Source organism: Gossypium hirsutum, chromosome A10 (assembly GCF_007990345.1).
Source record: "Gossypium hirsutum isolate 1008001.06 chromosome A10, Gossypium_hirsutum_v2.1, whole genome shotgun sequence".
Classification (NCBI taxonomy): Eukaryota; Viridiplantae; Streptophyta; class Magnoliopsida; order Malvales; family Malvaceae; genus Gossypium; species Gossypium hirsutum.
In genome coordinates this window covers 34,718,008-34,740,976 of record NC_053433.1, presented here as the reverse complement: position 1 = coordinate 34,740,976, position 22,969 = coordinate 34,718,008, and the positions used below count along the sequence as shown (strand labels likewise).

The 22,969-nt window shown below is 38.1% G+C and overlaps 2 non-coding genes across 2 annotated transcripts; one reads left to right on the top strand and one right to left on the bottom strand.

Annotated features, from left to right (window-relative positions):
• The first annotated feature begins 1,290 nt into the window (after positions 1–1,290).
• LOC121209215 (small nucleolar RNA R71) lies at positions 1,291–1,394 on the top strand. Its single transcript, XR_005904332.1, has one exon. It is a non-coding gene; the product is annotated as a small nucleolar RNA R71 (small nucleolar RNA).
• An 11,612-nt stretch (positions 1,395–13,006) lies between these two features.
• On the bottom strand, positions 13,007–13,112 carry LOC121208958 (small nucleolar RNA R71). Its single transcript, XR_005904080.1, has one exon. It is a non-coding gene; the product is annotated as a small nucleolar RNA R71 (small nucleolar RNA).
• Between the last annotated feature and the right edge of the window lie 9,857 nt (positions 13,113–22,969).

The window sequence follows — 22,969 nt, the reverse complement described above, 5'->3', positions numbered from 1 at the left end:
TATAATTCCCTAGGATATTTAACAGATCTATCAGCTAATTGAATACTCATCCTAGTGGGTTTAGGTTCCCCAATACCAAGTTGTTTAAACATTTTATGTGGCATCAAATTAATGCTGGCACCTAAATCAGCCAGTGCTTTATCAACATTCAAACTACTAATTAAATAGGGAATAGTAGAACTTCTTGGGTCTTTCAGTTTGGTTGGCAGTCTGTTTTAGAGTATGGCTGAGCACTCTTCACTAAGCTCCACTGTAGATAAGTATTCAAACTTTCTTTTGTTTATTAGAATATCCTTTAAGAATTTTGCATATGTAGGCATCTGCGATATAGCTTCAACAAAAGGTAAGTTAATATGCAGTTGTTTAAAAAGTTTAAGAAATTTACCAAATTGTGCATCCATGCGGTCTTTCTTCAACTTTGTTGGGTATGGGATTAGTGGTTTATATTCTTTTAGCATTAAGTTGTCATTATTTTCAGGTTCAACCTCCTTTCTGTCAGCTTCTTCTGGTAGCTTCTTTTCAGATTCAACTAACACATTCCCACTCCTTAGTGTAACTGCTTTCACGTGCTCTTTTGGGTTAGGTTCAGTGTTACTAGGTAGACTTCCTGGTGGTCTTTCAGATATCAATTTAGCGAGCTAACCTATCTGATTTTCGAGCCCTTGGATCGGCGCTTGTTGATTTTTAAGTGCTGTCTCGGTATTCTAAAAACGAGTTTCTAACACTGAGATGAATTTTGGTAGCATCTCTTCAAGGTTCGACTTTTTCTCTTGTTGGTAGGATGCTTGTTGGAAGCTTGGAGGTGGTGGTCTCTGATTCCCTTGGCCTCCCCATGAGAAATTTGGGTGGTTTCTCCAACCTGCATTATAAGTATTACTATAACGATTATTTTGAGATTAAGGATTATTACCCATGTAATTTAACTACTCGCTCTCTATGTTGTGGCCATAGGGTGGGTTTTCTGAATTGCTTGATCCACCTCCACTTGCTTCGCACTGCATTATTGGGCGAACCTATTAAGAAATAAGAAAACCATCAATTTTTTTATTCAAGAGTTCTACCTAATTAAAGAGCATGGTGACTGAATCGACGTAATAAACATTGGTTGTTTTCATTGGCTTTGTCCTCATGACTTGCCACTGATAGTTATTCAGTGACATCTCCTCTATAAATTCATAGGCATCTTCAGGTGTCTTATTATTGATGGTTCCGCCAGCAACTACGTCAACCATTTGTCGAGTCGAAGAATTCAGGCCATTATGAAAAGTTTGAACCTGTAGCCAGAGTGGTAACCCATGGTGAGGGCATCTTCTCAAGAGGTCCTTGTCTCTCCCATGCATCGTAGAGTGTTTCTAAATCCATCTGCACAAAAGAAGAGATATCATTATGTAATTTGGTTGTCTTAGCGGGTGGAAAATATTTTAATAAAAACTTTTCAGTCATTTGTTCCCAAGTAGTGATTGATCCTCGTGGTAACGAATTCAACCACTGTTTAGCTTGTTTCTCAATGAAAAAGGGAATAACCGAAGGCGAATGGCGTCATCAGAAACGCCATTAATTTTAAATGTATCACATAGTTCCAAAAAGTTTGCCAAGTGAGCGTTGGGATCTTCGTCCTGCAAACCATCAAACTGAACAAATTGTTGTATCATTTGAATTGTGTTAGGTTTCAGTTCAAAAGTATTTGTAGCTACAGCAGGTCTAACTATGCTCAATTCAGTTCTTGTTAAAGAAGCTTTAGCATAATCATAAATAGTGCGCGGATTAGGATTTTGATTAACAGTAATTGTAGAAGGTAGCAAATTTTCTTGCTTTTCAGCCATCTCTTCAGTTGTGGTTGAAGTATCGTCCTCTTTCTCTTCTATGTATCGTAAGCTTTTCCTTATTTCTCTTCAGTTTTTGCGAACTATGTGATCGAGCTCACTATCAAACAGTAACGGTCCTAACGGGTTTCTTCTGGTCATAAACTAGAAAAAACTGTCAGAAGAAAATAAATGAAAAATTAGAAAAGAAAATAAAAAATTAAATTGAAATAAAAGTAAAATGGCTAAAGTATTAAAAATCGAGTGTTCCTAATATCCTAGTTCCTCGACAACAGCACCAAAAACTTGATACGTGATATTCGTGACAGGTTTTAAAGATTTATGAAAGAATCATTCTTGAGACTAACTTATTATCACGATTAAGGCAAGTGTACCGATCGAACAGTAGTATAGTTCAGCAAGACCGGATTGTCGAACCCAAAGGAACTACGAGTACTAGTATTTACTTTCTTTTTATTATCTAGCCTAAAAATTAAGAGGTTTGGTTATCTAAACTGATTACTAACTAAGAATGCACAGAAAGAAAATTTGGGAAAATACTTTTGGGAAAATTCGATTGATTAAGACAATACCTAAGGAAAAATCCACCTAGACTTCACTTGTTATTTGACTTTGAATCATACTATTTATTTATTTGACTTGATCCGTAGAAATTCCTAAGTTATATTATTATCTCTCTCTAGACTAATAACATCTAATCCTAGGTTGAATAATTGAAATCTCTTTCTAATTAACACCCTAGAATTGCATTAACTCGATCTATGGATTCCCTTATTAGGTTTCACCCTAATCCGACAAAATCTTATCACCCTATCTCTAGGCGTTCAATCAAATCCACTTAATTATGACAAATTTACTCTTAGACAGGGTCTATTTCTCCTCTGAATAAGAGCTTTACGTGAATCAATATCCTGGAATATCAAAATAAGAATTAAGAACACATAATTAAGAACAAGTCAAATATTTATCATACAATTCAGATAATAATAACAAGATCCGTCTTAGGTGTCATTCCCTGTAGGTATTTACGGGGTTTAGCTCATACTTATGAAAGAAAGCATCTCAAAAGCATGAAGATAACAAAACATAAGAAAATCCAAAACTCCTGAAGGAACTTGAAGGGAAATCTTTAGTCTTGATGATGAATCTAGTTTCTGAGATGGATCAATCGGCTTTGCTTGAGTAATTTTTTGCTTCCTACTATGTGTCCCCCTTCTAAGTGCCTCCTCAGGTGTTTAAATATGCTTAGAATGCCTAAGAGCCCCCAGAATTTTCCTTTTTCGAATAGGGTTATACTTGGGCTCGGCATGGACACGCCCGTGTGCTATTACTTCAGCCTATGGTCAAGGCTGTTGAACAGGCACGAGCGTGTAGTATACTCGTGTAAGCCGCGCTTCAATCCTGCCAAAGGGACATGGCCCTCTGACACGCCCGTGTGAGAAAGTCCAGGCCGTGTTGATTTCCCACGTGGGTCCATTTTCTCCATTTTCGGCCCGTTTCTCGTTCTTTTTACTCTCCTATGCTCTCCTAAGTATAAAACATGAAATTAAAGGATTAGGAGCATCGAATTCACCAAATCTAAGGAGAAACCATTCATAAATAGGCTAAGCATAGGATAAAAATATGTATAGATTACGGTTTATCAGTATATATAATAACATGAGTTAGCTTATGATGGTGAATTTGATGATGTATATAAGTGTGGAAATGACTTTTGTTTTGAGTTGGTAAATGACCTATATTGTGTAATTGAAGTTGGGTTCATGATGCTTGTTGTGATTAGGTAATTTTGAATGTTAGCAGGTGATGATTTGTGAATTGGTATGTTTGAAGAATGAAGCATAATAATGTCTATTTGATAATTGTCGTTTTGATAATTTGAGAAGACAAGGATTGGTATGATTTGAGATAGCATATTTTGGTACTTATATTCCTTGACTTGGTTGTTTTGGATTGCATAATTTGCTATGATTTGGTGTCATTTGTGTAGGTGATGATGTGTACCAAATGGGTGGAAAAATGGCTTGGTAAATAGCCTATTTTTGTCCACATGGGCAGAGACACAGGCATGTATCTTAGCTGTGTGTGACACACGGTCTTGTTACACGGTCGTGTGTCCCCTGGTGTTGAAATTAAAATCAATTCAGTGTGCTCCACAAGGCCTCACACACGGGCATGTGACTTGCCCGTGTGGCATAAGTAAGTATACCCTACAGGTTTGTCACGGCCTAACACATGGCCTAGCAAATAGGCGTGTGTGGCCATTTTTAGGGGCCACACGGGTGTGTGTTGGCTGTGTGAACCAAGTTAGAGAGTTATATCGGGTTGGACATAGGTTGGGACATGGCCATGTGCTCCCATTTCAAATGTCTACACGGCCTGTGGCACGGGTGTGTCTGGTGGCCACGTGAGACACACGGCCTGGCCACACGGGCTTGTGTCCCTTGTTTTGAGTAAAATTTTCTAAGTTTTGTAAAAGTTTTATAAGTTATCAGTTTAGTCCTGAACCATTCCCAAAGCATGTTTAGGACCTCGTAGCATCGTATTAGGGACAAATTGATTGAGATTAATTGATGAATGTATGAAATGATATAATGTATGTGAAAAGTATGTGTAATTGTGTTGTAAATCCAGTAATGCTACATAACCCTATTCTGGCATTGAATACGGGTGAGGGGTGTTACAAAGACCCTTAAAATGTGGAAAGGTGAAACTAATGGTGAATGAGCTCATCTACGTCTACTTGATATTCATTTGTGATTATGTGTGATAGAAGATCTAAAATAATAGAAAGAAAATATAGACAATGAAGAGAATGAAAGCAGAAAATGAATCTTTTAATCTAAAATTGATATCTGTTTTCTATGCTGATACAAGCAAGAATATATACACGTGAAAGGTGAGATAACTGAAGCTAACAACTCCAACTGCATTACAGCTGGACTAACAACCTAACTGACTAATATATCGTTTCTCTGACATGCTCCCATCTTCTCTACCGGAAACACCCAAAGAAAATTTCGAAACCGAACAAACGAGGAAACAGAGAGTGGCTTGATGAGAACATCAGCAACCTGGTCACATGCCGAAACCTCACCAACCGCAAGCAAGCCATCAGCGACTTTCACGTGAACAGAACATAGATCTAACTCCACATGTTTGAATTTAGAATGAAGAACAGGATTGGCAACAACAGCAACGGCACTAGAATTATCACACCAGAGAGCAGGAACATCAATAGAAGACAGATGTAATTCATACAGAAGCGACAACAACCAGGTAACATCACTAGCAGTAGCAGCCAGACTCCGATATTCAGCCTCATCCGTAGATCGAGACATGACTTGTTACTTTTTGGAGGACCAAGAGACAGAAGTTTGACCATAAAAAGCACAGTACCCAGTTGTGGACCGACGATCGTCAACATCAAGCCCCCAATTGGCATCAGCATAACTCACCAGAGACAACCGATCGGAGGGTCGAAAAACGTACATAAGTATCGCAAAATGCGCTTTAATGCGACCAGATGTTCAAAAGTTGGAGAATGCATAAACTGACAAACCCTATTCACGACATAAGCAATATCTGGGCAAGTTAAAACTATATATTGTAAAGCTCCAGCTAGACTTCTATACTCAGTGGGATCACTCAGATGATCACCATTATCTTTAGAAAGAACAGACGAGCTAACCATAGGTGTGTTTACATTCTTTGCGTTCGCCAAGCCACTACGCTCAAGAAGATCACGGATGTATTTCCGTTGGCACAAATGAAGACTACCAGCAGACGTACGTGTAACCTCAATGCCAAGAAAGTAGTGGAGATCTCCCATATCTTTAAGGGAAAACTCGCAATGCAACTGTCGAACAAAAACATCAATGCTATCTGGTAGATTACCAGTAATAATAATATCATCCAGATAAACCAAAACATACAAAGTGGAAGTAGTCATAACACGCACAAATAACGAGGCGTCAAATTTAGACAAAGTAAACCCTGTCAAAAGAAGAAAACCTTTCAGTTTGTCGAACCAGGCACGGGGAGCTTGATGTAAGCTATACAATGCTTTGGTCAGACAACAGACCAAATGCTCGCCATTAGGACCAGTCTGAGCATACCCCGGGGGTTGCTGCATAAACACCTCATCCTTGAGATCACCGTTTAAGAAAGCATTGTTCACATCAACTTGACGGAGTGTCCACCCTTTAGACACAACCACAGATAATATGAGTCTAATAGTAGCAGGTTTGACCACAGGACTAAATGTTTCTTTAAGATCACAGAGGGGCATGTGAACAACCTTTAGCAACCAAACAAGCCTTTCGACGATCAATAGTCCCATCAGGATGTCTTTTAACCTTAAACAACCACTTACACCCAATGACTTTCCGCCCAGGGGGTAAGGGTACCAGGGTCCAGGTAGAATTAGCTGAAAGAGCATCAAACTCAACTTGCACAGCTAACTTCCATTCTGGATGAGCCAGAGCATCCTCCATAGTACGAGGTTCAAAATCATCCGCTTCCACATGGAGAACCTTAGGTTTAAAAATGCCTGCCTTAGACCGAGTTACCATGCGATGAGTGTTGACAAGAGGAGGGGCAGAAATTTGAGGTGTTTCAGCAACAGCAACCGGTTGAGAAGTACTACAAGTAGCATGAGAGTCAACAGGAATAAATGGACTAGGAGTGAGGGAGTGTCGAATTGGAGGCGGACCAGGTGGATGAGCCGCACATGACTGAGCAGCAGACGATCGGACAACAGGAACATGAGTAGAAACAAAATCACTGAGAGTTGAACCATTAGTGTCAGAACTTATAGCAGGAGATACGGAGAACATAAACTGACTTTAATCAAATACCACATGACGAGAAACAACCACCTTACCATCCGGTGTGAGACAGTAATACCCCTTATGTTGAGAGCTATAACCTAAGAATGTACAAGGTTGGGACCGGAACTCCAGCTTGTGCTTTAGAAAAGGTCTCAAGAATGGAAAACAACAGTAGCCAAAAACATGTAGATGATGATATGTAGGTTCGGTCCGATACAAGGCCTGATAAGGAGAGCGACCCTTCAGTACAGGCGTAGGCAACTGGTTGACAAGATGAACAACACTACAGAAGGCATATCCCCAATAAACCATGGGAAGATTAGCTTGAGCTAAGAGAGTAAGCCCAGTCTCCACAACATGCCTGTGCTTACGTTCAGTAACACCATTCTGTTCGGAGGTATGTGGACAAGACAAACGATGCAAAATTCCTTGACTTGTTAGAACGGATGCAAAAGGCCAAAATTCTCCTCCCCAGTCGCTCTGAAAGTTGTAAATGTGTTTGCCAAATTGAGTAAAACCATTTTCTGGAACTGAAGGAAGCACTCAAGCGCCTGAGATTTACGCTTAAGAAGATACACCCAAGTAAATCGACTGCTCATGTCAATAAAAGAAACATAGTACAGATTACCTTCACACGAAACCGAAGCGGGACCCCACAAATCAGAAAAAATCAATTCAAATGAGTCCAAATATTCAGTAGTAGAAGATACAAAAGGCAATTTATGTGCTTTCCCTTGTTGACAAGCAACACAAACATTTTCAGAACATTTCTTAGTAGAAACAATATTACATTTATTAAGAACATCTTTAACGACAGCAGCAGACGGATGTCTAAGGCGTTTATGCCACAAATCAAAAACATTATCACTCACAGATCTAGACACAACTTCAGAATTATGAATGGACGGAGCTGGAGCAGAGGGAAGCGAATGACCAACTGTTAAGTGATAAAGACCATCACGAACTTGGCCCCGCATCAAGACCTCCTGTGTCTGGGCATCCTTAATAACACAATGTGAGGAGTGATATTCAAAAAAATACATTATTATCAGAGGCAAACTGAGAGACAGATATAAGGTTCTTTCGAATACTTGGCACACAAAGAACATTAGAGAGATGCAACAATTTATTCGGCGTAGACAGAATCGTGTTCACAACAAAGTGAATTTTAGTAGATGGTCCATTTCCCATTAGAAGAGAAGATTTACCTGAGTAAGGAACAGAGGCATCTAACCCTGTAGCATTCTGACAGACATGGTGTGTAGCCCCTGAATTAGGGCACCAAGATGTGCTCCCGACCGGCAACGGAACATACGAATCACTGCCACTAAAATTTGAATCATAAGCGGTGGCGTCAGAAAAATCAGAGGCATGAAACTTAAGAAGCCGAGGTATCCCAATGAACTGAGAGGAATCATACGAAGAGGAGTCGACATCAAATACGCGTGCACGTGGCTTTATCCGCCAAGGAACCGTAGGAGCATGATGCTGCAAAGGCCTGTCAAGATTAACACAATTAACATTGGGTTCAGAGGAAATAGGCCTATCATTGAGTCGAGGTCGAACAGATCCACGAGGTTTAAAAACTTGGCCGGCATCAAGTGGCCCATAGGCCTTTGCAGATGTGCCACCAATATTACCAATCTGTTGGCCCAAAATTTGAGGCCCAATAAGTGCACGAAATCCATTATTCGGTGGCCTACCTCCATTTGGCACAAATAAAGTTGGCCCAAAGGAGTTATGCATTGGACGTGGCCCACGTGCATCCACGTTTGGAATCCCCACATTCGGCCTGGAATAACTAGGAGAAAAGACACCCCAATTTTGACCATTACCATTCCAATTTTGACCATTACCATTCCAATTTTGACCATTAAAATTAGCCTGCCAATTTTGACCAGTACCATTCCAACTTTGACCAGTACCATTAGCTTGCCAATTTTGACCATTACCACCATTGCCATTCTAATTTTGACCATTACCAGTTGGAAATCGAGAGCCACCAAACGTTGATACTCCTTGCAGTGCGAGCGGATCTTCAGTCGGCGATTGCTCATCTCGTGAATAACGGTAGTAACACCTTTGAGCAAGGTGACCAAACCAGCTGCATATTTGACACTGTATCCGGGGTCGAAAATAGCGACCATGACCACGAAAAGAAGACCGTCCACCACGAGAAGAGTCATCAACCACCGGCGACTGTGATCCTTCAACAAGATTCGCCGTAATCAGCACATCTTGGACAGTCCTTTCCTGATGAGCTTCACACTCAAGGAGAGCATCAACAACACGTTGAAATGGAAGAGACTCTGAAGAGAGCGAGACAAAAGAGACAACAGCATCATACTCAGACGACAGACCCGCAAGTAAAATCGTCGTCCGCTCAGCCTCTGAAATCTGAGAACCGGATGCTGCAAGGAGAGCACACAAACCTTTAATTTTATCAACATAGGATCGGATGGAGAGACTACCTTCTTGAGGGAATGAAGTTCGTGTAGAAATTGCGACTGCTTCACACTTGTATCAACAGCAAACAAACTGGTGGCCATGATCCACACATCACAAGCCGTACGAACATCCGTGAAAGATGACAGAAAAGATGAGCTAATGGTAGAGAGAAGCCACGACATGAGAAGATTATCTTGTTGCTCAAAAACAGAGGAAGACGGATTAACACTAAGCATGCTGTCGGATGACTGAACAAACTTCGTTGGAGCAGTCAAGGAGCTGTCAAGAAAACCAATGAGGCCATATCCAGCAAGAATGAAACGCACCTGCGTTACCATTGAAGAAACGTCCGTTCGTCAAGCTTCACGACATCATGACGGGGAAACGAAGTGACAACACGATCACCAGCGAAGACTGAACCATTCAGCTCAGTCGACTCAGAGTCAGCGGAGTGTATGGTGGCCATTCCCAAGAACTACCAAGCGAATGATACCATGATAGAAGATCTAAAATAATAGAAAGAAAATATAGACAATGAAGAGAATGAAAGCAGAAAATGAATCTTTTAATCTAAAATTGATATCTGTTTTCTATGCTGATACAAGCAAGAATATATACACGTGAAAGGTGAGATAACTGAAGCTAACAACTCCAACTGCATTACAGCTGAACTAACAACCTAATTGACTAATATATCGTTTCTCTAACAATCTGACCAACTTGTTGAATAAGTGTATGTGTGTTTAGGTAGCTTATCCAAAATCGATGGAATGTAAATTTATGTATGCTTGTATTATCAAATATGATCGGTAAGTTTATTTTCCGTTATACGAATTAGTAAGCATAAAATGCTTACTTCGTTTAATTTTCCCTATTTTATAGTGCTCAGGGCTTGCAAAGGTTGGAAGTCGGTCGTAGTAGTCATCACACTATCCACTATCACATTTTGGTATAAATAGAAATCTCATTTTGGTATAATGGCATGTATAAGCTTATTTGAACAATGATAGCTTGTAATTGTTGTTTTCTAATCTAGCCATTGGAGTGTCTAGTGATGGTTTAAGTTTGGATATTTTTGAAGTAATATTTTGGTAATCGCATAAGTGCTTATCATGTGTTAGTTTGTTGGAATTATGTTAGCATATAAGTTTATGTTAAGAGTAAGTTTATATCCTTTGTTACATGAGATAATACCACATGATTGATGGCAAATTTTATGTGAATATGGTGTTGGATTGATGGATATATGCTTGTGAGTTTTGGTGTAGGAAAATGGTAAGTCTTGGGTGACAAATGAGGCTAGGAAATGGCCTTATTTTGTCCACACGGGTAGACACGCTGAAAACACAAAAAATTACACACTTTTTCATACCTTTTAAACTTAAATACATGCAAAATTCGGTTAAATTCTTGTCGAAAAATAATTAATTTTTATAAAATAATCGAAGTGCACTTAAAATATGAACATGTTAAATTTTAGTTAATTTTATAATTATTTTTGATGAATTTTGGTTATTTTCAACAGATTTGCACAAAGGGCGAAAAATGGCTCGGTAGACACTGCTAGAAGCACAAAACCGAGAAGCAATTTGAAGTATAAACGTGAACTAAATTTCAATCTAAGACTGTCCAAAATTATATGTATTTATTCATAATATAATTAATTTTAATTTATATCCAATTTAAATTTGGTTAATAAATTATGATTAATTAATTATGAAAAAAATGGTCTGATTGAACCGAACCAAGTGAACCGAACTGTCCAAGAAGAGGACAGCCCAAAACCGTCTAAGTGCTAACACAATTCAGCTCATTAGCTGATTATTTAAGCTACAAAGATGCCCTTGAAGACTTGTTCAAATTGCAAATTAGCCCCTCAACAATTAATGGCTTTGAAGATTTGCCCCAAGCCATATTTAGCAAAATTGAAGCCATCAACTTTGCCACATAGATAGCCAGCCAAGGGGTGGCTCTTTGGCTGCTATTTTTAGCAAATTTTAGCTGCCACGTTCAGCTATAAAAACCCCCTTGGCTGATCATTGAAAGCATCCCTCATTCATTCACATCTCTTCTCTCTTCTCTCACTTTCTCCTCTCATTTTCCCATTCCAAGCCCTTGCTCTCTTGCCGATTTCTCCTATTGGAAAAGGGGTATTCATCAGCCATTTTGGAGCAACATTGAAGTGTTCATAGCAGCCTTGATCAGGCAGGACAACAGAGGATGAAGCTGGAGCAAACTAGTTAAGCCACGGAGAAACACCAAATTTGATTCTTGCTCCCTATCTCTTTAATTTTTGTTGTTGTTATGATGAACATATCTATGAATATTTGTGTTGTTGGAATGGTTAATTTAATCAGCTTAGCTTAAATTTAATCCGTGTTGGTTTGATTGCATTTCATCTACTTGAATTATTAAAATTGTGTTTATACTGTTATAGGCCTCGGTAAAATGCTTGATTAAGTAAAATCATGCCTAAGATATTCTTGCATTTCAAATGAGAGGTAGCTAATGAATTAATTATTAAATGGATTGAAATTATAATTAATTGACACAGTACTTAATCAGTGCATGTTTATTCTTATAAGGTAGTTGAAGGTTAAATTAGCAATGTATCTGGCGATACACTTGCCTTGCATAACTTGCAAGATTTTTGTGATTAAACTGTTTCAAGGTAAGAATACCTTGTTACCTCACATTGTCTTTTATATGCTCATTAGATTTAATTAATCATTTGAAATGACATAGGAATATGCAAGAGAATAGTTCAATTTAATGAGTATGTATGTGCAATAACATGTTTGCTTATTAAAATCAGTTTAATCGTTTGAATTAACATAGGGATATATTAAGAGATGAATGGATTTGTGTAGGTGAATATGTTCATAAGTTAGCAAATTATTGAGTTGCCGTGAATTTATTTGTAACAGCATAAGCATGAGTTTAATAATTCTAAGTTAAAGAAATGTAATTAATCCAGCACAATTATGTAATCTTGATTAAATCATATTTTGAAATCGTGCATTAGAACTTTTATTTTTATTTAGTTTAAAATCTTACTTTTCTTAACAACCCTTTTCAAAACAAAATATTTATTTTTTTCACCAAAGTGTTTAAATTAGCATTCATAAATAATTCTTTACACAGTCCCTGTGGGTACGATAACTCGACATTTACTTGTCACTTTATTACTTGTTGCGATTGTGTACACTTGCACATTTCCGTCGTTCCAAGTTTTTGGCACTGTTGTCGAGGACTATTTTAAAAATTCATTATTTGTGAATTTGTTAGTTTCGCATTTTGGTTTAATTTTTTGTTTAAATTCTAACTTAATTAATTTCTTTGTGATTATTTCAAGTGCTTATGAGTATTGATCGAATTATTGACCTACTCCCTATAGACCCTGAGATTGAACGAACTTTTTGACAGCGAAGAAGATAAGCAAGTTAGAGAAGGACCGAAGAGATGAACTTTGAAAATCTGATCCAATAGAACGGAGCAAACCTTGCTCAAAATCCTATCCTTATTGCTGATGATAGGGATAGAGCTTTAAGACAGTATGCCATGCCAGTGTTTAATGATCTTAATCTGGGTATTAGGAGACCCGAAATTAAGGCACAATAGTTCGAGCTGAAGCCAGTCATGTTCTAGATGCTTCAGACAGTGGGCCAATTCAGTGGAATGCCTACTGAAGATCTTCACCTACACTTAAGACTGTTTATGGAGGTGAACAATTCTTCTAAGTTAGCCAGAGTACCCGAAGATGCATTACGATTGAAGTTCATGTATTCACTAGCGGATAGAACTCGAGCCTAGTTGAACTCATTGCCATCAAATTCAATTTTCACATGGCAAGAGTTACTAGAAAGATTCCTTATGAAGTATATCCCACCTAGCAAGAATGCTAAGTTGAGGAATGAGATCACTGCTTTCCAACAAATGGATGATGAGTCCTTGTAGAGGCATGGGAAAGGTACAAAGAATTTTTACGAAAGTGCCTTCATCATGGAATCCCACATTGCATCCAACTTGAGACATTTTATAATGGTCTCAATACTCACACGAGGATGGTAATGGACGTTTCTGCTAACAGTGCTCTCCTTTCTAATTCTTATAATGAGGCTTATGAAATCATTGAGAGAATTGCTAGTAACAATTAACAATGGCCAACCAATCAAGCAGCGTCAGGAAGACGAGTTGCCAGAATGCATGAAGTAGATGGTCTTACTTCACTCGCATCTCAGGTATCATCAATATCCCTAATGTTAAAAACTCTTACTATAATGAGTCTAACAGTTATGCGCCACAGCTACCAACCCAATTTGACAATATAGCCTGTGTCTATTGTGGGGAAGGATATTTGTTTGAAGAATGCCCATCAAACCCAGAATCCATGTACTACATAGGTAACCAGAACCAAAATCGAGGAAGGCAAGGACTACAATCCAATTTCTATAACCCATCGTGGCGAAACCACCCGAATTTTTCCTGGAGTAACCAAGGGGTTAGAACCAGTAATACTTATGCCCAACCTAGATCGACCTAGCCACCTAGTTTTCCCCAACAAGTTTAGAAACCAACCCAAGTTGAACCATCCAATGGCTTTGAAATTTTGTTAAAGGCATACATGGCCAAGAATGATGCCTTAATCCAAAGCCAAGTAGGTACATTGAAAAACCTGGAAAACGAAATGGGTCAGCTTGCAACTGAACTTAAGAACCGGCCACAAGGTGCTTTACCTAGTGATATAGAGAATCTGAGGAATTCGAGGAAGGAGCATTGCAAAGCATTGACATTGAGGAGTGGAAAGACAGTAGAACCCAACACCATCGAAGTTGAAAAGGAGCAAGCTGACGCTCAAGATTAGAGGAAGTTTAACCGAGTGTTGAAATTCTAGTTTCACAAGAACCAGACACTACAAAACCTGACAAGGTAATTTCAAAACTAGCTAATTCTGATCAACTAATAACTTCTTTAGATGCATAATTGCCATAGAAGACGAATCAACCAGTTCCAGTAAAGAAACCACAACCACCCTACCCTCAAAGACTTCAAAAGTAGAAGTAGGAGGTTCAATTCAAGAAGTTCCTAAACATACTCAGGCCATTTCATATCAACATCCCGTTGGTTGAAGCACTTGAGAAAATGCCAAACTACGACAAATTCATGAAGGATATCCTATCCAAAAAGTGAAGACTTGGAGAATTTGAGATGGTAGCTCTAAAGAAGGAATGCATTGCATATCTTCAAGACAAATTACCCCCAAAGTTGAAGGATCCTAGATGTTTTACCATACCTTGCAACATTGGTGCAACATATTGTGGTAAGGCATTATGTGACTTAGGTGCGAGTATTAACTTGATGCCAATGTTAATATTTATGAAGTTGGGGATAGGTGAAGTTAGACTAACTACGGTTACATTTCAATTAGCAGATCAATCCTTAGCACATCCAGAAGAAAAACTGAGGATGTATTGGTACGTGTAGATAAATTTATCTTCCCTGCTGATTTTGTTATTCTAGACTTTAAAGAAGACAAAGAAGTTCCAATTATCTTAGGAATATCGTTCTTAACAACCGAAAGGACCCTTATTGATGTGTAGAAGGGCGAGCTTACTATGCGTGTTCAGGATGATCAAGTAACATTTATGTGACAGCCCAAAGTTGACCCTAGTCGGGAAGTGGTTTCGGGACCGCTAAACCGAGTCACCGAAATGTTTGAATGTGATACTTATTGTGTAGAATATGTAATTATGAATGTGTGAAAATTTCAAGCTTCGATTTGGTTGATTGCATGTGAATTTAGTCAATAGGACTTATGTGAGAAAATTCAAAAATGTGATAGGTCAATGTGTGAGGACCTATTAGTGCATGTGGACAAAGGGGGGACTTGCATGTCAAATTTCCCCCCCTAATGAGTAGTGGCCGGCCATGACAAGGAATGATGGGCAAAACATGTCATGAAACATGTTTTGTTAATGGAAGAATAAAATAAGGAGTATGGGTAATAAAGAAATGGAAAACAAAAGAAAAAAAATGTGTGTGTAGTGTTTGTCCCCCCCCATTGCCGTGAGCTAAAGAAGAGAAAGGGGGAATTTTGTTCATCCTTTTCTCATCTTCATGCTTGCCAAAACTAGAAAGAAAAACAAAGAAAAATTTTCTCATCCTTTGGTTCATCCTTGGCCAAAAATTTTAAGGAGGAAAGAAGAAGAAAGGTGAAGAGATTCGGCCATGCATGTAGCTAGGCTAAGGTATGTTTGATGATGTTCCATGAGAGGCATGCATGTTTTAGTTGTTAGCTTGAGTTCTACCTAACCCATGGTCTAAATCTTGCTATGTGATGGAAATGGCACTTGACCATGGATGCATCATTCTTGGTTGATGTTTGATGTTGTGGTGATGAGGCATGAGGATGAGTTAAGATTCGGCCTAGGTGGAGGTTGTGTTAATGCCATTGCATGCAAAATATGAAGCTTGTTAATGATGCATGTGATGATGGCTTGATGATTCTTGAACCTCCTTTTTAGCATTTTTGTGTGAGCACATATGTGCATTGGTTGCTAAATGGAGAAGAATCGGCTAGCAAGATGTGTGCTAAGGCCGAATGTAACTTTGCATGTTAATGAGCAATGCATGTGTTAAATTGATGAAAAGGGGGAGGATGCTTTACTAGTGTGTATATGTGTGTATTAAGTGTTGAAATCGACCCCAAAAATGGACATGCATATTCGGCCAAGGGGAAAGAAATTAGCTAATATGTTGTGTTGATGCATGATTTTTGCATGTATGAGACTTTAATGTCTAATGTATAAATATGGGCTAAGTGCCTTGTGTTCATCTTTTGATGCCTAAATGATGAAATCAATTTATTTGTTTGATTAAGCTCAAGAGCAAAGGGGAAATAAAACCGATAAAGGGAAGGAAAAAGTGGTTGAATAGCTAGCGGAATCGTTCGACAACACCCGAGGTAAGTTCTTGAGTAAGAGAGCTTAAATTTCGATGTGATTAAATCATGCTCTATGTGTGGCTATTGAGCCGAATGTGCAAGGACAATATGTGCCTTGTGTTTGAGTTTCGTAAACGAAAATGAAATATGAATGTGCCATGAATTATTGTTAGATGTGCATGATTAATTGAATGCTGTCCGGGCTAAGTCCCGAAGGCTTTGTGCTAAGTGAATATATCCGGATTAAGATCCGAAGGCCTTTGTGCGAGATACTAAATCCGGGTTAAGTCCCGAAGGCATTCGTGCGAGTTGTTAAATCCGGGTTAAGTCCCGAAGGCATTCGTGCGAGTTGTTAAATCCGGGTTAAGTCCCGAAGGCATTCGTGCGAATTGTTAAATCCGGGTTATGTCCCGAAGGCATTGTGTGAGTTACTAAATCCGGGCTATGTCCCGAAGGCATTTGAACGAGGAGCTATATCCGGTTAAATCCCGAAGGTACGTGATTTGGTAATGAATGAGCTTGCTGTAAAATTCCAGCGAATACTCGAAAAACATCCCAATATGGGGATATGTTACGTATGTGTTGAATTTAATCGAGCCCTTACAAATAAATGTTCGCTCAGTTGATAAACGAGCTATCGGCCTTCGGCTAAGTTAGTCTATTGTGTATGTGCATAAGGGTTGTTAATGTTGTGAAGCAAGTTTAATATCGATAAATTGCGTATTATGAAATATTCCGTTTAGCTAAATGTGTGATATTCTTTGTTTATGCTGGAATTCCTTGCTCAAACTTACTAAGCATAAATTGCTTACTCGTTACATTGCTCCTCTGTTTTATAGATTTTTGGTTCTCCAGCTATCGGACTCGGGATCTTGAAGTCGAAGTCGTCCACACTATCAAAGGCTCTTTTGGGTACTATTTTGGTTGAATCTTGATATGGCATGTATAGGACTACCCATTGTTGTTTTTCGAGTACTTTATGAAATGTATAAGTGTACAGCCATGCGAAAATGGCTTGTAGAAGTGGAGTATGGCATTAGACCATTCGTGTTTATGAATGTATAGATGGTTTCATGATGTAACTATAGTTGGAATGGAAGTGTTGAGCAAATGATCAGCCACTGGAATGGCTAAGTATGATCATATGTGGGCTTATGTATGACAAGGCCCTAGTTGGTCCATGAAACCCCAAATTAGGTAAGGTTTACTTTGAAAACAGAAGCTGATAGCAGCAGTGGTGTGGATTGGAAAAATCACAAGAATTCGTAGGAGTGGAATTAAATAGTGAATAAATTATGTAATCGAACCTTGATGAATCTACTTTCATATGGAAGTAACGAAACAATCATAGGAACAGTACAGTAAGAGATATTCGGGTTCTTGTGGAACAGGGCCAGAACAGTTTCTGGATTCCCTGTTCCGACTTTGGAAATTCACTATAAATTGACCAGAGATAATTAGGGGTCATACCATATATGTATGGATTCCTCTCTGAGTCTAGTTTCCATAGAAACAAACGGCATCAGTATTGAAGCTCTGTGCAGAGAGATATCCAAGTCGTAATGGGATAAGGTCAGTGTAGTCGACTCCTGTAACATGGGAGACTTTGACTAATAAACTGTACTAATTGGCCCGACCAAAAATTCTAGAAAAAAATACATAGGTGGGGACATGAGTCTAGTTTCAGGGAAAAATCACAAAACTGATTTTCGAGTTGTGAAACTCAAGATATGATTTTTTAAGCGACTAGTACTCAGACTGGGCAGTGTCTGGAAAAATTTTTCAAAGTTTGTTAACATTTCGTGTCCGACTTCGGTGTCGGTCTCGGGTTCGGGGTGTTACAATTTAACATTTTTAAGTCTATATGATTTCTTGACACAATTGATGATTGTTCTGCAGTATCTGATTTATAGGATTTAATAGTGGAGAAGGAGCTCAACTATGTTGAGTATCCATTGGAACAAATTTTAACATCAGATCCTCCGAATGATGATGAGGAAGATTAATACTTAGCGTTTTTCGAAGCTAATCGAAAGGGATTTAATTCACAATCCCATTTTGAATCTTTGGAATTCGAGAAAAGGGATTATGCCTGACCAAAAGCGTCAATCAAGGAGCCACCTAAATTAGAACTAAAGGTACTGCCCTCACATTTGAAATATGTTTATTTACGTAACTCTTCTACTCTGCCTGTGATTGTTTCAGCATAATTAACTACTAAGCAAAAAGAGAAACTCAGCCTGGTGCTAAAACAATTCAAGAAGGCTATCAGATGGGCCATAGTTGACATTTGCGGTATTAGTCCATCTATATGCATCACAAGATTATCCTGGAAGATGGCGAAAAAGGGACGACTGATGGACAATGAAGGCTGAACCCCATCATGAAGGACGTAGTCAAGAAACAAATCATCAAGTGGTTAGATGCGGGTATAATTTATTGCATCTCAGATAGTTCATGGATAAGTCTAGTCCAGTGCGTGCCAAAGAAAAGAAGTATCACGATTATTGAAAACGAGAATAACGAGTTGATACCGACTAGAACGGTTACGAGTGTAATAGTCTGATTTTGACACTAGTCGAAATAGTGGTTTTGGGACCACAAATTCTAGTTAGAAAAATATTTTAATATTACTTTCTGTACCTATTATAAGTGAACTGACATGTGTGAAAGCTTCGTATTAAAATTTAACTGTATGTGTGTTTAATTTGATAAAAGGATCTAATCGCGTAAAATGTAAAAGCTGTGTGCTAGATGTCAAAAGTGCCTATTTGACTTGGCTTTGTTTATGAAAGGCCCTAATGTGGTTATTATGCCATTTAAAAGGTTCATGGACATCAATGACCTTTGTAAAATGGTTAAAATAAGGTATGAAAATAAGCCATTATACATGTTCTTGGCTAAAAATAAGAGAAAAATAAAAGAGAAAAGCTTTGGCTAGGGTTCGGGACTTGGAAGCTTTGATTTAAGTATGCTTTTGCTTCAGTTTTTGATAATTTCTACGTTTTTATAATCGTTGCTTCGCATATTATCGAACCCACACCTCAATTTCTGATTTTCTTAATAATTTTGAAATGTGCCATGGATGGATTCATGAGCTTTTGATGTTATAAAATGAAATATTAAAGTTGATATTGGGTTTACATGTTTAGTCTTTGGATTTTTGATAAAATTGAGTATTTTGAGGTAATTTGTAAAAATGTTATTTTGAGGGACTACAACGTGAAATAAATGAAATGTATGAACTTGTATGAGAGATAGGAGAATTCTTCTAAGCATGAATATAAGCAAATTATGTGTATTTTGTGATTTTGTGATTTAGAGACTAAAGTGTCAAAATGTGAAAATGTGAGGGCTATTTTGTAAAATACCCTAAATATGTGTATATGGATTGTATTGAATGATTTGGTGAATAAAAGGGTTAACTTTGAATACCTATAGATTAAGAAAAGAGGAGTTCAGATTTAGACCGAGGGAAGCCAAAGATTGTAGAGTAAACAGTCCGACTCGTTCGTACTTCAAAGATCATGTTAAGTATATTTTGATGTTTTGATTATATATACATTGTATATATGTTTGGTTTGGATGAATACGATGATAAATCAATAGTATTTGGCACTAAGTATGCGATTTAAACTAGCTTCGGCTATATGAGGCACTAAGTGTGCGGTACCGACTTAGCTTCGGCTAATTGAGATGGCACTAAGTGTGCAGAATCCTTCTAGCTTCGGCTAACTGTTGCAGCACTAAGTGTACAGATTTTCAAAGCACAAATAAATTATGGAAAGTCTTAAAATATTTAAATGAAAGGTGAGAATGAAAGTGAATAAGTACGGGAAGATTTAGGTATGTACGATACCTATGTGGTAGATAATACTATGTATGTGAAGCTCATTGATTTGGTATGAACATATGGATTGTGTTGGTATAGATTTGATTGATGATTTGAGAATTTGTAAGTACTTATGTATTGATGATTTTTGGTACGAGCTTACTAAGGTTTTGAAAGCTTACTTTCTGTGTGTTTGCATTGTTTTATAGATATCGAAGCTATTGCAAGCTTGGGGATCGTCAAGGATCATCACCACACTATCAAATCTCAATTTGGTATTTTGAAATTGTACATTTTGAAGTATGGCATGTATAGGCTAGTAGTTGTGGAATTATGTTTTGTGATGTATATACTTAGCCATGTGATTTGGCTAGTTGGTGTTTAAACTCATAGTTGATAATCGCTTATGGTATGTGATGTTAATATGAAATTGTGTTATGCTTTAGTTGGTAAGTTCTGGTAAGTTTAGCTTAAGATTGAATGATGTATGGAAGGAAATGTATTGGTATGATCTTATTTTATGTTGACATGAATTGGTAAGGTTTATAAGTAGGAAATTGGTTGATATTGTTATTATTTAAATGATGAATGTTTTGGCAAAAAATCGGCTAAAATGGTGGTGCATATATGCTTGTTTCTTTGCTTGTAGGTTCACCCAAATTTTGGGTGGCAAATTGGCTATTCAAATGGCTTATTTTTGTCCACACGGCCAAAGACACGGGCGTGTGTCTTAGCCGTGTGCGACACACGACTAAGTTATACGATCGTGTGTCCCCTGGGGTACCCTACAATTGTAAGTCCGGCCCGAACACGGCCAAAGCACACGGGCGTGTGGCTAGCCGATTGGCCTCATCAGGCTCGACCACGGCCAAGGCACACGGACGTGTCTTGTAGCCGTGTGAGCAAATAGTAGCTATGCCCTATTTTGACATGGTTTAGACACACGAGCGTGTCACCTTCGAAAAGTTAAAAATTTTATAAGTTCTGAAACTTTTATATGTTATTAATTTAGTCCTGAATGCAAGTTTAAGTATTGTATGCTCGACTTTATGTTTTTAATGCATGGGAATGAATGACATTTACTATAATGATTTGATATTTGACATACAATTATTCTGAATTGTGCTGTGGGTTCAGTAATGCCTCCTAACCTATTCCGGGATAATTACGAGTTAGGGGTGTTACAATTTTATTGGTATCAAAGCCAAGTTTATTCGATTCTAGGACTACCATAGCATTTCTGAGTTTAGCTATACATGCCATATTTGTGAATTGTGATAGTGTGATGAATCTTGACATTGAAATGTGCTTTTATATAGCAAGTGGATCCCGAAAGAGCCGTAGCAGACGATGTTGAAAGCAATGCGCCTGCTCCCGCGCAAGGGATAGTGCCATCTGATTCTCGACCGAGTACGAGTAGCCGTGATGGTGAGGCTAAACAAGCCTTCTATTAGATGATGAATGATTGGTTCACCTAATATATTAGAACCAATCTGGTTGTACAACAACCTCCACCCTCGATTAATTCTCCACAAACTTCTGTTATGCCACCAACAAATCTGGTTCAGTTAAGCAGACCACCAGTAAATAAGATTAGAAAATATGGTGATAACGAGTTTTGAGCTACAGCGAGCGATGATACTGAAAAAGCCGAGTTCTAGTTAGAGAATACAATAAGAGTGTTTGATGAATCATCTTTGAGTCTAGAAGAATGCATAAAATATGTCATTTCCCTTCTGAGAGATACCGCGTACCATTGGTGGAAGACTTTGACATCTGTGGTTCCAAGTGAATGGGTTACTTGGGATTTCTCTCAAGCTAAATTTCAGAAGAAATGCATTAGTCAGAGATTCATAGATCGGAAACGTAAAGAGTTTCTCGAGCTTAAACAAGGTCGTATGTCTGTCACAAAATATGGGTAGGAATTTGTAAGGCTGAGTCAATATGCTCATGAATCTGTATCTACGTAAGCAATAATGTGCAGAAGATTCGAGGATGGCTTGAACGAGGATATTCGTTTGTTATTCGGGATTTTAGAAATCAAAGAATTTGTTGTGCTTGTTGAACAAGCATGTAAAGCTGAAGATTTTGAAAAAGAGAAAAGAAAAGTTCATTTTGAATCTAGAGAGGTAAGAAAGAGATCATCGAGCAAATTATTTCAATCTGGATCAAAGAAGTTTAAAGATGATAGCAGACGTTCTAAGATTAGTGTGGGCCATTCGAACAGAAATCGTGCTAGATCGCAATCGAATTTCAAATCTTCAGCTACGTCTGTTGCCAGTGTTGATAATATAAAGAATGAAAAGCCTGAGTGTAATCAATATGGAAAACTACACTTCGGTGAATGCTGGGGAAAAATAATAACCAAGCTTGTTATAGTTGTGGTTTAAGAAATCATTTTATAAAATATTGTCCAGATTTAGCTGAAACAGATAATGTTTAGAATCCGAGGCAGATTGGTAACGCTTCTCGTGGTAGACCATCCAGAAATACAGGAAATGTAAGCTGTAGTCAAAAAGGAACAAAAGACATAGCTGTTAGATCTGAGGCTCATGCACCTGCCAGAGCCTATGCTATCCAAGCTAGCGAGGAAACTTCATCGCTAGATGTGATTAGGGTACATTTACTCTTTATGATACTTCTGTGATTGCTTGAATAGATTCTGGATCGACACATTTGTATATATATATGAATTTAGTGAACAGTAAGACTTTTTCTATAGAGTCTACTAAATTCGTAATTAGAGTTTCGAACCCCTGAGGCAGATGTGTTCTGGTTGATAAAGTATGCAAGAAATGTCCATTAATGTTTCGAGACACTTATTTTCCAGCTAATCTAATGCTATTACCTTTTTGATGAATTTGATATAATTTTGGGTATGGATTGGTTAAATTTGCATGATGCTGTTGTGAACTACAAATGGAAAACTATTGATTTGATATGCAAGAATGATGAAATAGTTAGAATTGAATCTAGTGATTTGAGTGGATTGCCTGCAGTGATATCTTCGGTGAAAGCTTTGAGTATTGTAAGAAAAGGTTGTGAATCTTATTTTGCATATGTGATTGATTCGAGAGTGTCAGAAAAGAAA